The 12,667-nt window shown below is 32.1% G+C and overlaps 1 protein-coding gene across 1 annotated transcript in view; it reads right to left on the reverse strand.

The window, feature by feature from the left end:
* LOC123715019 (semaphorin-2A) overlaps nucleotides 1-12,289 on the reverse strand; it is a 347,042-nt gene extending 334,753 nt beyond the window's left edge. Inside the window, exon 1 of the mRNA XM_045669800.1 lies at nucleotides 12,072-12,289. The gene's annotated coding sequence lies outside the window, so the exon portion shown is untranslated. The remainder of the gene's footprint in view (nucleotides 1-12,071) is intronic.
* Nucleotides 12,290-12,667: the final 378 nt, after the last annotated feature.

A 12,667-nucleotide genomic window follows, 5' to 3' on the forward strand; every position in this document is an offset into this window, starting at 1 on the left:
TTTATAAGTTTGAGTAGCTGATGCTTCCTAATCTTGGTACGTTTGTTTATTTGTTATAAGTTTACTTCTTAGTTTAAATGCCAATTAAAAAGATTTTAGTTAACGTAACGTTAAAGTATACAAATATCAAAGAAAATATATAAGAGACATAACGATTTCTTATATATTATTTCACTCTTAAAATTCGTTTACAAATAATAATAGTAAAAAATAAAGATGTGTTTTTTATTTGTCAACAATTCATTATAATGTCCAAGATTTAGGAACCCTTTTCAGTGACAAAAAATACCTGTGTGAACCCTGACACAGATAGAACCACTACCCAGCTCTTTCATAACAAACTTAAGAGTAAATTCCATAAAAATATGAAATTTAAACACATATTTTTTTAATTATTATTTTGAATTTAGTTTTTAGTAATTAGTGAATGAGTAAGTGTGTGGGTGCATGTGAGTGAGTGAAGTGTGTAACTACGTATTAGGTCTCAGAAGCATCTCCAACACCGCGTAATGTGTGTTCATCTTATTTTGTGTGTTTCTTTTATCGTGTTGTTAATCTTATTTTTAGATTGGAGACGGCGAGCGGGAGATATTTGGCAGCCTATTTAATCTGAATGCTAATAGTTGTATTTTCTTGGGTTTTTGTATTAATTTGTTTACAGTAAAAAATGATAAAAAATAATTATATTATACACACCAACATATATGCATACTTAAAAATACTAAGAAGTTTTATAACTGTTTAGAAAATAAAAACATATTGTGATATGCATCTCTAAGTTTTCTCTTAGGGTAATAGTTTTTGACGTGACAACGTCTTATAATTCGATGGAGCCGGCTCTGCTGCGTTACCTCGCTCTGCGGCGTTCCATTTAGGTGCGGAATGAGCGAAAAAGAGGTACCTCTCCTACTTGAGTGAGCGATTAAAAAAAAATTGACGTAATTGTATTTATGCGTACAAATAAATGTAACTTGATCAATACAATTGTGATTTCAATGTACCTACTTCTCTTGAACCATACAAAATATCTATCAAACGAATAAAATTAAAATTTTCTTTTGAAGAGGCAACCATTGCATCATTATTTTCTTATGACGTTGTCACGTTCAACTATCGTCAGTAAACCGACTTTACAGACAACCGATTTTAATATATGTTGTAAAGCACAATGTGAACCAAACATACAGAAATGTAAATACAACCAAAGTGATGCTACTAATTTTTGACTGACGATGCAAAGATTTTACTCTGTTGTTACGATGTTAACCTGTGACCATGCGTTCTGCATAAAATGTAAATGTTAAGTAATAAATCACTTTTTGATTTAATAAAATGTTTATCAACAGAACATAATAGGTAAATGTATTCTGGCGATGGAACTAAATAAAAGTACACAGTAATTAGCGATTTAAGTTAACGCCTTATACATAATGCCGGCGAACCCAGATCTAGTGGTTTCCGTTCAACGAAAAAGAATCCCAATACAGCGAGGATATCCTGCCAGAATTAAAGGAACAGTGCCATAGGAACCACACTTTTAATTTTATTACCTTTTTTAATTACTATTTTGAGGCCATGGTCCATGTATTAACAGCAGATAAGCTTCTGCACATTCACCCCTGTCCTATAAAAAATATTTTACTACTACGTAGGTAGGGTCCTTCAAGAAAAGAGCTTAAAGGGCGAGCAAGGCACTCTCGAGCCCTCTGCATTGAGAGTGTCCATGGGCGGTGGTTTCACTTAACATCAGGTGAACCTCCGGCCCGTTTGACCCCTGTTCTATAAAATAATAAAACAGTTTAAGAATATTTACAGTAAACAATATTTGTGTGATAAAATATATTAATACTAACAAATTGCAATATCGTCTTAATGAAAGTTTATCTTAAGTATCTCATTCGTACATGAGCCTTAGGGCAACAAACTTTTGAAAGTCAATAAATTTGAGTTACGTCTCCTTATAAGATTTACGTTTATGAGATGAGCTAAGGGGAGATAACCTTATTTGGAGATAAGTAACTATTAATAAAACATGAGTACAATATTGAATTGTCTGAATAGATAAAATGTACATTACTTAATTGAAATAGTATTTTCTATGAATTCATATTTTTAATGTTTTTTTTTTATATAAATTTGTTATGACTCTTAATATACAGTTGTGATGAGAAGCATAGCTTGACTGTGTGACTCTTAACCCGTAGGTCACGGGTTCACGTCACAGCTGTGCAGTGTGCACTTTTCTTTCTATGTATGAACACTGGCTTATTCGGTTAATTCGAGCATTGTGATGATACCGATCCAAAAATGTATAAACAAATTACCTACTTGTCTATAAAAATATAAAATGATCTAAGAAACGGATGCAGTCTCAGGCCACCTATACCCTATATGGGTTAAGCCACTGGATTATTATTACTGCTATTGTGATGAAGACAATGGTTTTGTAAATCAAAAAATATATGTTACAAACTTTTTTATCATTACAAAAAAAAAAGTTAAATATATATACAAGTAAAAATAAAAATACCCGAAATGTTTGTTAAGAAAAAAAACCAGCAAAACAGTTCATTAGGTTTGAGATAGGCTCTTAACAATGTTTTCTTTAAAACTGATCACCGATTGTCCACTAATTGTAGTAGATTTATTATTGAACAACGTTGTGGCTTCAGTGTGTGGTCAGACTCTGAGGTCCTCGGTTCATTCCAGGACTGTTCATCACTTCCCTCTATGTTGCCCACATATAAAGGTCGCTCGTATAAAGGAAAACATCGTGAGGAAACCGCCTTGCTTTAGTATCCAAAACATTAACAGCGTGTGTCTGTAAAGGAGGCTAATCACCTACTTGCCTTGCATTATCAGACTGACTAATGATCAGGAAACAGATACTGTAAATAAACTATTATGTTAATTAATGATTGTTTAAATTTAATAAAACTCGTAACGTTTTGTTTTTAATTGTCAAGTTTAAACGATATCACTTAAATATCTAATATATAAAATAAATTGAAAAACGTTACAATACTCACCAATGGGAATTTGAATCCTATAATCCGATTATTTTAATTGATAAATGTCGAAATATCATTTGTTTTTCAATTATCATACCCGAGAAATTGTTAAAATTTGTGTGTGGTCGTCCAAATTTTTCATTTGAATTTTCGGCAAGGTATATATACCAGAAAAGACTATTGTCTAGTAGTAGGTATCGTATTTTTATGTTAAATTTCAATATAGTTTACGTCTAGACGCTATATCATTTAGATATACAAAAAAGCTTTACCAATGACAGGTTATGTTTGATTAAATCTCAAAGTCGTATTTATTTATTTATTAGAAATCTTACAGCTAACATACATATTATAAAACAAAACACTTCACACACACTCAGAGCCAAAACAGATTACATGGAGAAATTAATACATAAAAATATATTTAAAAAACGCAAAAAACTAGAGTGTTTCTATATTTTGTTATCGCAATTTCAGAAGTGTAACGACTAATTTAAAACCAAAATCAAATCGTTTATCCTATTTACTCTCATACATTTCTATATTTGGCTGTCTCGTTTTCATCATTATTTCACAACTGCATTATTTGACTTACAGCTAAGAGTCGTATGTCAAATCGTTATTGACATGACACACTTAGCGAGAAATTATGACTCCGAATCACTCTATTAAATTAGGAGTACATGTTGTATTTTTATTGAAACTAGAACACCGAAGCTTTAGTATAAAAAATACTGATATACAAACTATGACACAAATAAAATATAAGCGGGCGTAATAGTTCGAAGGGTTTTTTTTGTATAGAATTTGATTTGATTATTTAATATAGCCTTCGAGAGCAATACAACGATTATACCAGTCATACTATTTTATAGTACGATTTGTCTTGAGCCTGAAAAAGGGTTGAGTTTCGGCGACCTCTTCATTGGCGCAAAAATGTATCCAGCGAGCATTCTCTTGAGGTCCGAGAACAGGAAAACGTCGAGGGCCAAATCTGGAGGATTTGGTGGAAGTGGAAGAAATTCTAAGCCGAAGATGGAGTTATACTATCGATTTTGATTTGTTACACGTTGCATTATCTTGATGAAACAGAACTTTTTTCTTCTACAAATAGGGCCATTTTTCCGCAATGTTGTCCTTAAAACGCTCCGATAACCTTTTTTCCCTTTTTAAGATAGTCGATGGTTTAACCATGCTCATCCCAAATTATTGATGCTATAACCTTGTCAGCCAACTTATGCGTCTTTCCTCTCTATGTAGTATATAATATATATTATTACAAACATCTCATACAAGCCCACTGAAGCTGAATATTTCACTTCAAACTCCAATAGTTCCATATCACTGCTCAATGTTGCATTACAAATTCCATTTATATACAAACTAGCGCCTACGCCTTCGCGACACCGCCTCATATTTATCATAACTGAAGCCTAGTGCGTAGTAAATCATGCAATAAATTGTTAAGTATGAAATATTCAGGCTCTCTGCGATAGGGTGCGAAAATTCTCTCTATTTCATTAAATATATCACTAATATTATACAGCGATATCAGTTAGCAATATGATCAATTCAGTCTTTCGCTACTAAAGTCAACTTTTCTATTATGTATTGTAGTAGAAGGTTTGAGCAGTGTTAGTCTAGTGAATCAACCGAATCTAGTCGTGGGCTTAGATTACAGCTGCACAAACGATTATTTCTATGTGCGCCAATAAAAGTGGGAAATCGTCGTGAGAACACTGGTATGGAGTTTACTCAATAACTGGCAATCACGCCAGAAGGCCGGTTACCTCCTTGCCTATTAAGGAAATAGTTATCAATAAACATGATAAAGACATACAGATCTGAGGTCAATACCAAGGGTTATAACGCCACTGGTGAATCATAAATTTAGAGGTATTATTTATTGTTATGTTTTATAACAGCTAGTTGTTTAATGAGGTTTAAGTTTATATTTAGTTTTGGTTATTATTTGATTTTTTATTTTGATGCATGATTAATTTGTTCTAATATAATTGATGTGTAAAAATAAATCAATGGCGCTACAACCTTTTTTTTACGACAGGGCCTCAGATTTCTGTATTTGTTTCATGATTATTTGTAAATTGAATAGGCAAGTAGGTGATCAGCCTTCTGTGCCTGACAGATGCCGTCGATTTATTTCGGTCTAAGGCAAGCCGGTTACCTCACGATGTTTTCCTTTACCGTTTGAGCTAATGTTAAATGCGCACATAGAAAGAAAATCCATTGGTGCACAGCCGGGGATTGATCCTACGAGCTCAGGGATGAGAGTCGCACTCTGTAGCCACTATGGCCTAGTGGCTACACTGCTCATATTTGATAATCTAACTGCTCTAATTGATGTGTATGTTTCTTAAATTTGTGATGTCATATATTCTTGATTATTTTATGCATACATGTTCTTTTAGAACTAATGAATAAATAAATAAAAATAGCAAACATTTTTTAATTCTTTCTTATTGATTATAATGTGTTCATGTAGATCCAATTATATCAGGTATAGGTAATAAATGTATGACTTAAATTAGTTGTTAGACTAACGTACTTACACAAGAAGTTTCCGAGTAGTAGATGATGGATGACGATGTTTTCTTTAAACATAAAAAAATCCATAGCAGGGCTTAAGGCTTGATCGGAAGTGCATATTGGTTCCTTCCATATCCTTAACTTACAATACAAATGTATTAAGTAGTATTGTTATAGCTAAATTTAAGTAGTCTATGGATGGACTAGGAAAAGGCCTCTTCCAACCCCATTCCAAACTCTGTGTTTGCCAATAGTCTGCCAGTCTTTTCCTGGTATTTCTATTAAGTCATCAGCCCACCGTCTTTTTAATCTGTCCGTGTGTATATTTTAAAACTTAATTGATAGTCAAGTTCAATTATTTTCTAAATTTGTTAACAATTTATACTCTGCGTATTGCTTTAAATCGATCGATCTTATTTAACGCCAGCCGGGCGAGAAAATTGACTTTTAATTTGCAATTTTCAATATCAGACAACTTCAAAGGTTGCGATATTGCTGTGAGATTTATCTAATATTATAAGGTAATGAATTTATTATTGTAAAGTATATTAAATCTTATGATTTTTAAACGTTTGAAATTTAATTCAAACAAGTTGTGCAAAATATCCATTATATACTGAATATTTTCATTATAATATTCGTACTAAAAACAAAATTGGGTTTAATTAAAATCTGCTTTTCAATCGTTCTGTATTAAGGTGAATTTGATGATTTTTACAATTGTCTGCATACACGACTTTTCCTATGAAAATATTTTACCTAAGAACTTTAATATAACATTTTAATTAATGTTTTTATTGTAACTAGCGCACTTTATTAACACACTTTGAGCTAAAAAAACCCTATTTATTTAATAATATTTAATATGTTTCATTCCAATAAATTATTCTACGAAACTGAAGTAAAAATGTTCTATTTATTGAATCTTCTTAAAATAGGAAGTTATAAAATGCGTTATAACACGTTTGATACGCAAAGTCTAACTTTTATATCAACGAGCTTGGACAGACAAGGGCTCTTCGTGAAACAACTTTGATTGCTTTTTTATTGCTTTCGCATTTCACTTGAAAGTTTTGTGTAAGAATTTTTAGTATTTTTCTATACTTAAATCGCTTTTAAGTAACTTTAAGGGACTCACACTTCCCTCTACATATCGTATGTTTTAGAGATTCTAACTAACTATTAATTAACTGACTGTCGAAGTGTCGTTGTAACTGTTGATAGTACGATATACGAAAATATGGCTGATCCAAGCTTTTGAAGTGTCTGGAATATGACCAACCATACCATATTGTAAATCAAAAGAAGTTTTTAATATAATATACGTGTTCCAAACTCAAAATAATTAAAAAGTAGAAAAAGAGAAAAGTTTTTATGTAACAGTATTTATGGCAGACTAGTTACACTTCATTCAGTGCGTTTTCATTTATACATTATATGAATTTGTGTGTTTAACACACACAAATTCATATATTTAATTTATAAACAAATATTGTAAATCTAGTATGTATTGTCCCAGTGATATGAAATTAAATGAAATCTGAGACAATAAGGCAATTTTGTTTTCATATTGACGTTCATAAGTGTACATTACCGAATCCGTATACGTTAGGTTATTTGTAAAAAGTTTTGATATAACTATCATAACAATAGATTCGTTTAGGTAACATATTATTATTTAGAATGGAGAATATTGTATTGTCTTTGGTTACCATAGCTTTTACACATTGAAAGAAAACAATTTTTTAACCGGATTTAACCTATTTGTATTATTATAAATTTATTACACAATTTTAAATTAATTTTTTTCCGACGTTTCGCGTGCTTTACAGCGTGCGTGGTCACGGTGACTGAAGAATATTGTTCTTCCTGGAGTTCTACTTCTTTGTTTTGGTACATAGTGATCCCATTGGATTGGGTTGGATTTTTTAAAGATGACACTACATACTGTACATACGGTAGGTACATTGCTTAGCACGTGACATACGTGTTGCGTATATTTAGGTTGTAGAAACAGTTTTCCAATACAATATAGTTAATTATATATTTTATAGCTCAAATTTGTTTGTTTGTCTGTTATCCTAAGTATATAAAGTTAGCCTAATTTAAGTATTACCTAATTTGCTAATAAGAATATTTATCATAAGGAAGTATCCAATAACCCTCCTTACAATGTATATTAAAGCCACTATGCTCTTGTGTTCTATTTTTTCATTCACTGTTTAGGATTAACTAACGAGCACTAACTAACTTAACTAACTAACTAATTCAAATGGTTACATATTTGTTTCTATCAAGACATTTATGATCTTTTGAAAATAAACTTTTACCGCAACCAAACCCTTATCAAGCAGTGTGTAATTGACTTGAAATATTAGAATAGTTTTAGGATTGTAATTAAAATATTGTAAACGCGTAACCAAAGTTCTTTTAATATACGAACGAAAAACTACAAAGCCCTTGTTATGAACAGAGAACTCGATTATTTAAAATCGTTCCGCACAAAAAGATTTCAATTAAACGAAAATGGATTATCAAGAAATTATTTCTGAAATGTTGGTCGAAGGGAGAGGTACTTAAAACAAACGGTGTTATCAAATCACTGCAACCGAGGTAAGAGGTAGGAGGCACTTGTTCTCCCCCCCCCCACTCCTAAATTGTACCGTAAATTAAAAATTTACGGCGTCGATTTTAGAACAGATTTATGGCTATAATTTTTTTTAAACACAATAGGACCTATTACAGTTCTTTGATATACAAATTTAAGACAACATTTTCAAATTACTTGATATTTTTAGATAATCATTATATAAGCCTCGCTTGTAATCTCAATGACTAGTTTATTCTACAAAAATCGGTTTTACAGGTAAACATATACGCCGGCAACGCACTTACGAGCCCTGTGGCATAGCCCGAGCCTACTGCTAGTTTGCCCCATAATCTGTGAAATAATATTTATATCATCATTAAATAATCTTGCTTCATAGAATTTGTATGTGAATTTAAGTAATGAAATGCCCTTCGATGCCTTTTAACATGGAACATTACAGCCTAACTTAAGACTAATAAGTAATTTAAGTCTAACCTAATTTAAAAATATATAAAAAGGATTTTTGACGTAAGCAAGTGTCCAATAAAGACCCTCTGATCTTGTATTTTATTTTTATATGGAAATAAACAAATGTGATTACATATTTAATTCAATCAGTCGCGACTTGAATGGATTTTATTGGCAAAATATTTACTCACAAAGCAAAATAACGCATTTGTTTATCATTCGCAAACCCTCACTAGGAATAGGTCTTCCACCATCTTTAATGACGGTCTATATTCCGGAGAATTATTGTGATAAGCAATATTGCTTTCCCCGTGTAAGCGGCACCTAAAATAAAAATCTTCAGATGGAAATACGAACCGCTAGTTATTCGGCCCTATAATAATGGGTATCGGTAAAATTGTCAAAGTTTCATCAAAGAGAAAGTTAAATTAGTCTTCGATCGTAATTTGATTCCTCAAACTTCGATAAAATAACTTGAAAAGGCGTCTTATTTAGTTTTTTAAAAGATTCCTAAAAGAAAGACCGAATCGAATATTCAATCTTTTTTAATTGATGAGCGTGAGAATATTTTTTTAGTATTTATAAAACTTTTAAAGATATTTCAATAATAATGAAATAATGACTGTCTTATATATAACTGAGCAGTGCAGCCTAGTGGCTTTAATGTACATGCATCAATGGATTTTTCTTTCCCGCTCGTAGGTTTAACTATAACACTATTAGGAAACCGCCAAGCCTTAGACCCAAGTCGATGGCTTGGGTCAGCATACTTGCCTGTTAGGAAAAAAATGATAATGCAACTGATACAAAAAATGTTATCTTAAAACTGTAAACTCGGGCTTTAAAGAGATTTAACTTTAACTAAAGTATTTAGAAAGCTTTTTAATTTGAATAAAATCTACTTTATTACTTAACACTTACTTGTTCATTTGTATTTACATTAGTGAAACTTGAGAAATTAATCATTGTTGTATATAAGTATTTTTACATATTAAAGTTTCATACTATTTAAATTTTAAATACAAAATACCATCCGTATCACCTGGACGTCCGTCGTTCCAGAATTGAGCGTTTCTTAAAGCAGTTTTTGCCACGCACCACCACTATGTGGAACCAGCTGCCCACTGAAGTATTTCCGAACCAATTCGACTACGGGTCCTTCAAGAAAAAAGACTACCATTTCTCGAAAGGCCGGCAATGTCCATGGACAGCGGTATCACTTAACATAAAGTGTTAATTAAAATGTTTTAAAGATATCAAAAGATATACTGTACTTCGATCATTTCATAATTCTACATACGTCATATTTGTGTGTGTAAAAGTGAATAATTATTGCAAATAAATATCTCTCAATTTAACCTATAAATACGATATTGAATACCATTAAAGGTCATTCGTAGAACAAAAGTGGGTAATGAATATACATCTGTACGTATATGAACACGCTTGTATGGCAATAATTATCTGAACAATTATAAAGTGGACCGAACAATTTCAGAACAGCGCTTTATTGATCCTTCATATTTACTATATTATAAACCGAGAACACAATACAATTGTAACATTCATTTTGTTTCAAAGCATTTTTAACCGAGCTCTAGGTTTTTAATTCCTCCGCTTACTCAACAATAAATTATGAATTGTGTTATAGTCCGCTTTTTATTGCAGCCTTTATGTATAAATATAATAATACACACAAGCTGATCAATTTTATCTATCTGATACCTTATAATCCACATTGATAAATAAACCACTATTGTCATATATTTAGGAACAATAGCTCGTAACCTATACAAGCATTATGTATGATGTGGTGAACTTTAATAAATAAATAAAATAAAATAAATACCTTCGTCGTGTCTTCTTGTCTTTTACTTTTAATCCGTAAATCATTTAATTAAAGATTAAACTCACGTAAGGATGTCTTCATGAGATCTAACTTTCCTAAAATGATGTCCTTAATATGTGATGTTGGGATCCTTTTAGAATTTATCTTACGAAGAATCGTGGCCTACATCTTGTGTTTTCGTTTCGGATTAACCAACTTCGCACCGGAGCCATCTGTTCCATTGCTATAGGATATTTTCTTTTCCTCCTTCGAGATCTTGACTGGCTTTTGTGATTTAAAAAGATTTGCACGCAAAACCGCTTATCGTTCCACGTTGTGTCGTATTTTGTTGATATTATCATAATTCTATTTGAGTTAGCGAAAATCCGTATATCATATAAAAATGATAATGTTTCAAATTGTCGAATGTTATAAAATAAAACATTATTAGAGCAGAGTTGGCCTAATGGCTTCAGGGTGTGACTCTCATCCCTGAGGTCGTAGGTTCGATCCCGGCTTTAAACCAATGGACGTGCGCATTTAACGCACTCAAAGAAAGCCCATTCGCTCAAACGGTAAAATAAATCGTAAGGAAACCGATCTTAGATCCAAAAAATCGACGGCGTGTGTCCATAGGATGCTTATCATCTACTTAACTTTTCGATTAACAAATGAAGATGAAACATATGAAGAAATCTAAGCTAAAAAGGTAGCACCACTGATATATTTATGTACGATTTATATATTTGCAAGGGGTTGCAGTTAATCTAAATAATTCCAAGAAAACATTGCATATTTGTAAATTCCAATGCACCTTCGAAACTCTTCAAGAATCACCTGAAGACCGTTGTTTTATATTGTATAACTATGAATATAGGTTTTGCAGTAATGACCATAAAAGTATATTATCAGGGTAACATTAGAAGAAAATAACAAAAACATAAATATTAACCAAAAGTAATACTAAGTATACTAAAACTTAATCGTTATTATTGCCTAGAAAATCTGTGAAACTACTTAAGCTTATCAATAATTTATGAGAAATATTTCCAAAGAATTCTTGATACATATTCAATATACATCTGTATATACATCAATCTACATATTCGGCATTCAAATAAATGTGTCCTAACTAGATACTAGATACATCAATCATCTTTCGTCTTATTAGTAATATGACGAGCGACACTGTTTGATTATGAAAACTAGACTTCCCACTAAACCTCAAATCGTTTAGCAATTATAACAAAATTGCCAGGATCTTATTGAAAACCCGTTTCAAAGCGTCGTGCCAGTTTGATCTAACTACCTACTAACTAGGTTCCTAGGAAATGTAGATTATATCAGTGCAGCATGCCAACCCCGCTTGTTTCACGATGAGTGTGCTTACGACACCTTTGAGCCTTTCAAAGATCAAGCATGAAAATAGAAACACAGGTAATAAAAACAAAATGGGTCTATTCAACTGTTGTACATCAATAATAACGAAATTATTGATAACGATTCGCTTATCATCTACTGTAAATAGAGATTTATAACGTAAGAGCATAGACGTTACGCAAATAGCAACGACTACGCAGTTTAGACGAGATAAGAAAATCGATTATTGCCAAGAAAATTGACTTACCTTAGAAAACTTCATTTATGCCTAAAATAATTATGTAATAGACACAATTCACATTAGTTAAATAAAACAAACACAACACATAAATATCACTTGTCAATTTATTGTTGTGGGTTAAAACGAATGGGTATAGACAGCGTCAATGCTTTGTAAATAGGTATTGTAATGTTAAAACACGAGGTTTCAGAATTAAGAAAGGTTTTTGATATGTGGAGCGAGGTTGCAACGCGTAGAGTCGCGGCGGCGACGCGGCATATACTGCCCGGGGAGGGGTCTGCGCCGCCCGCCCTAACTACGGGACGCCGATACAAAATTAATACTTGTTTTGCTAAGAGCCATTTCGATTTGTCGGCCCAAATTTGGAAACTTTGATCTTGTTAGCAATTAAAGTTGTCTTAATCTATACTTGTGTATAGATCCTTTGGACCCTCGAGCCGTAATCTTGAACAGTGTTTCGGCTATGTTAACATTTAACAGCTGTTGAAGGAAGTTAGAAATATTCCATTAAGCTCGCTTTTTTCTTTTCTTTAACTCCTTTGATAAATGACGAGTACCTGTAGAGCGAGCTGGCAGCAATATGGAGAGAACCGCATCTCAAT

The sequence above is a fragment of the Pieris brassicae genome, chromosome 10 (genome assembly GCF_905147105.1).
Source record: "Pieris brassicae chromosome 10, ilPieBrab1.1, whole genome shotgun sequence".
Taxonomy (NCBI): domain Eukaryota; kingdom Metazoa; phylum Arthropoda; class Insecta; order Lepidoptera; family Pieridae; genus Pieris; species Pieris brassicae.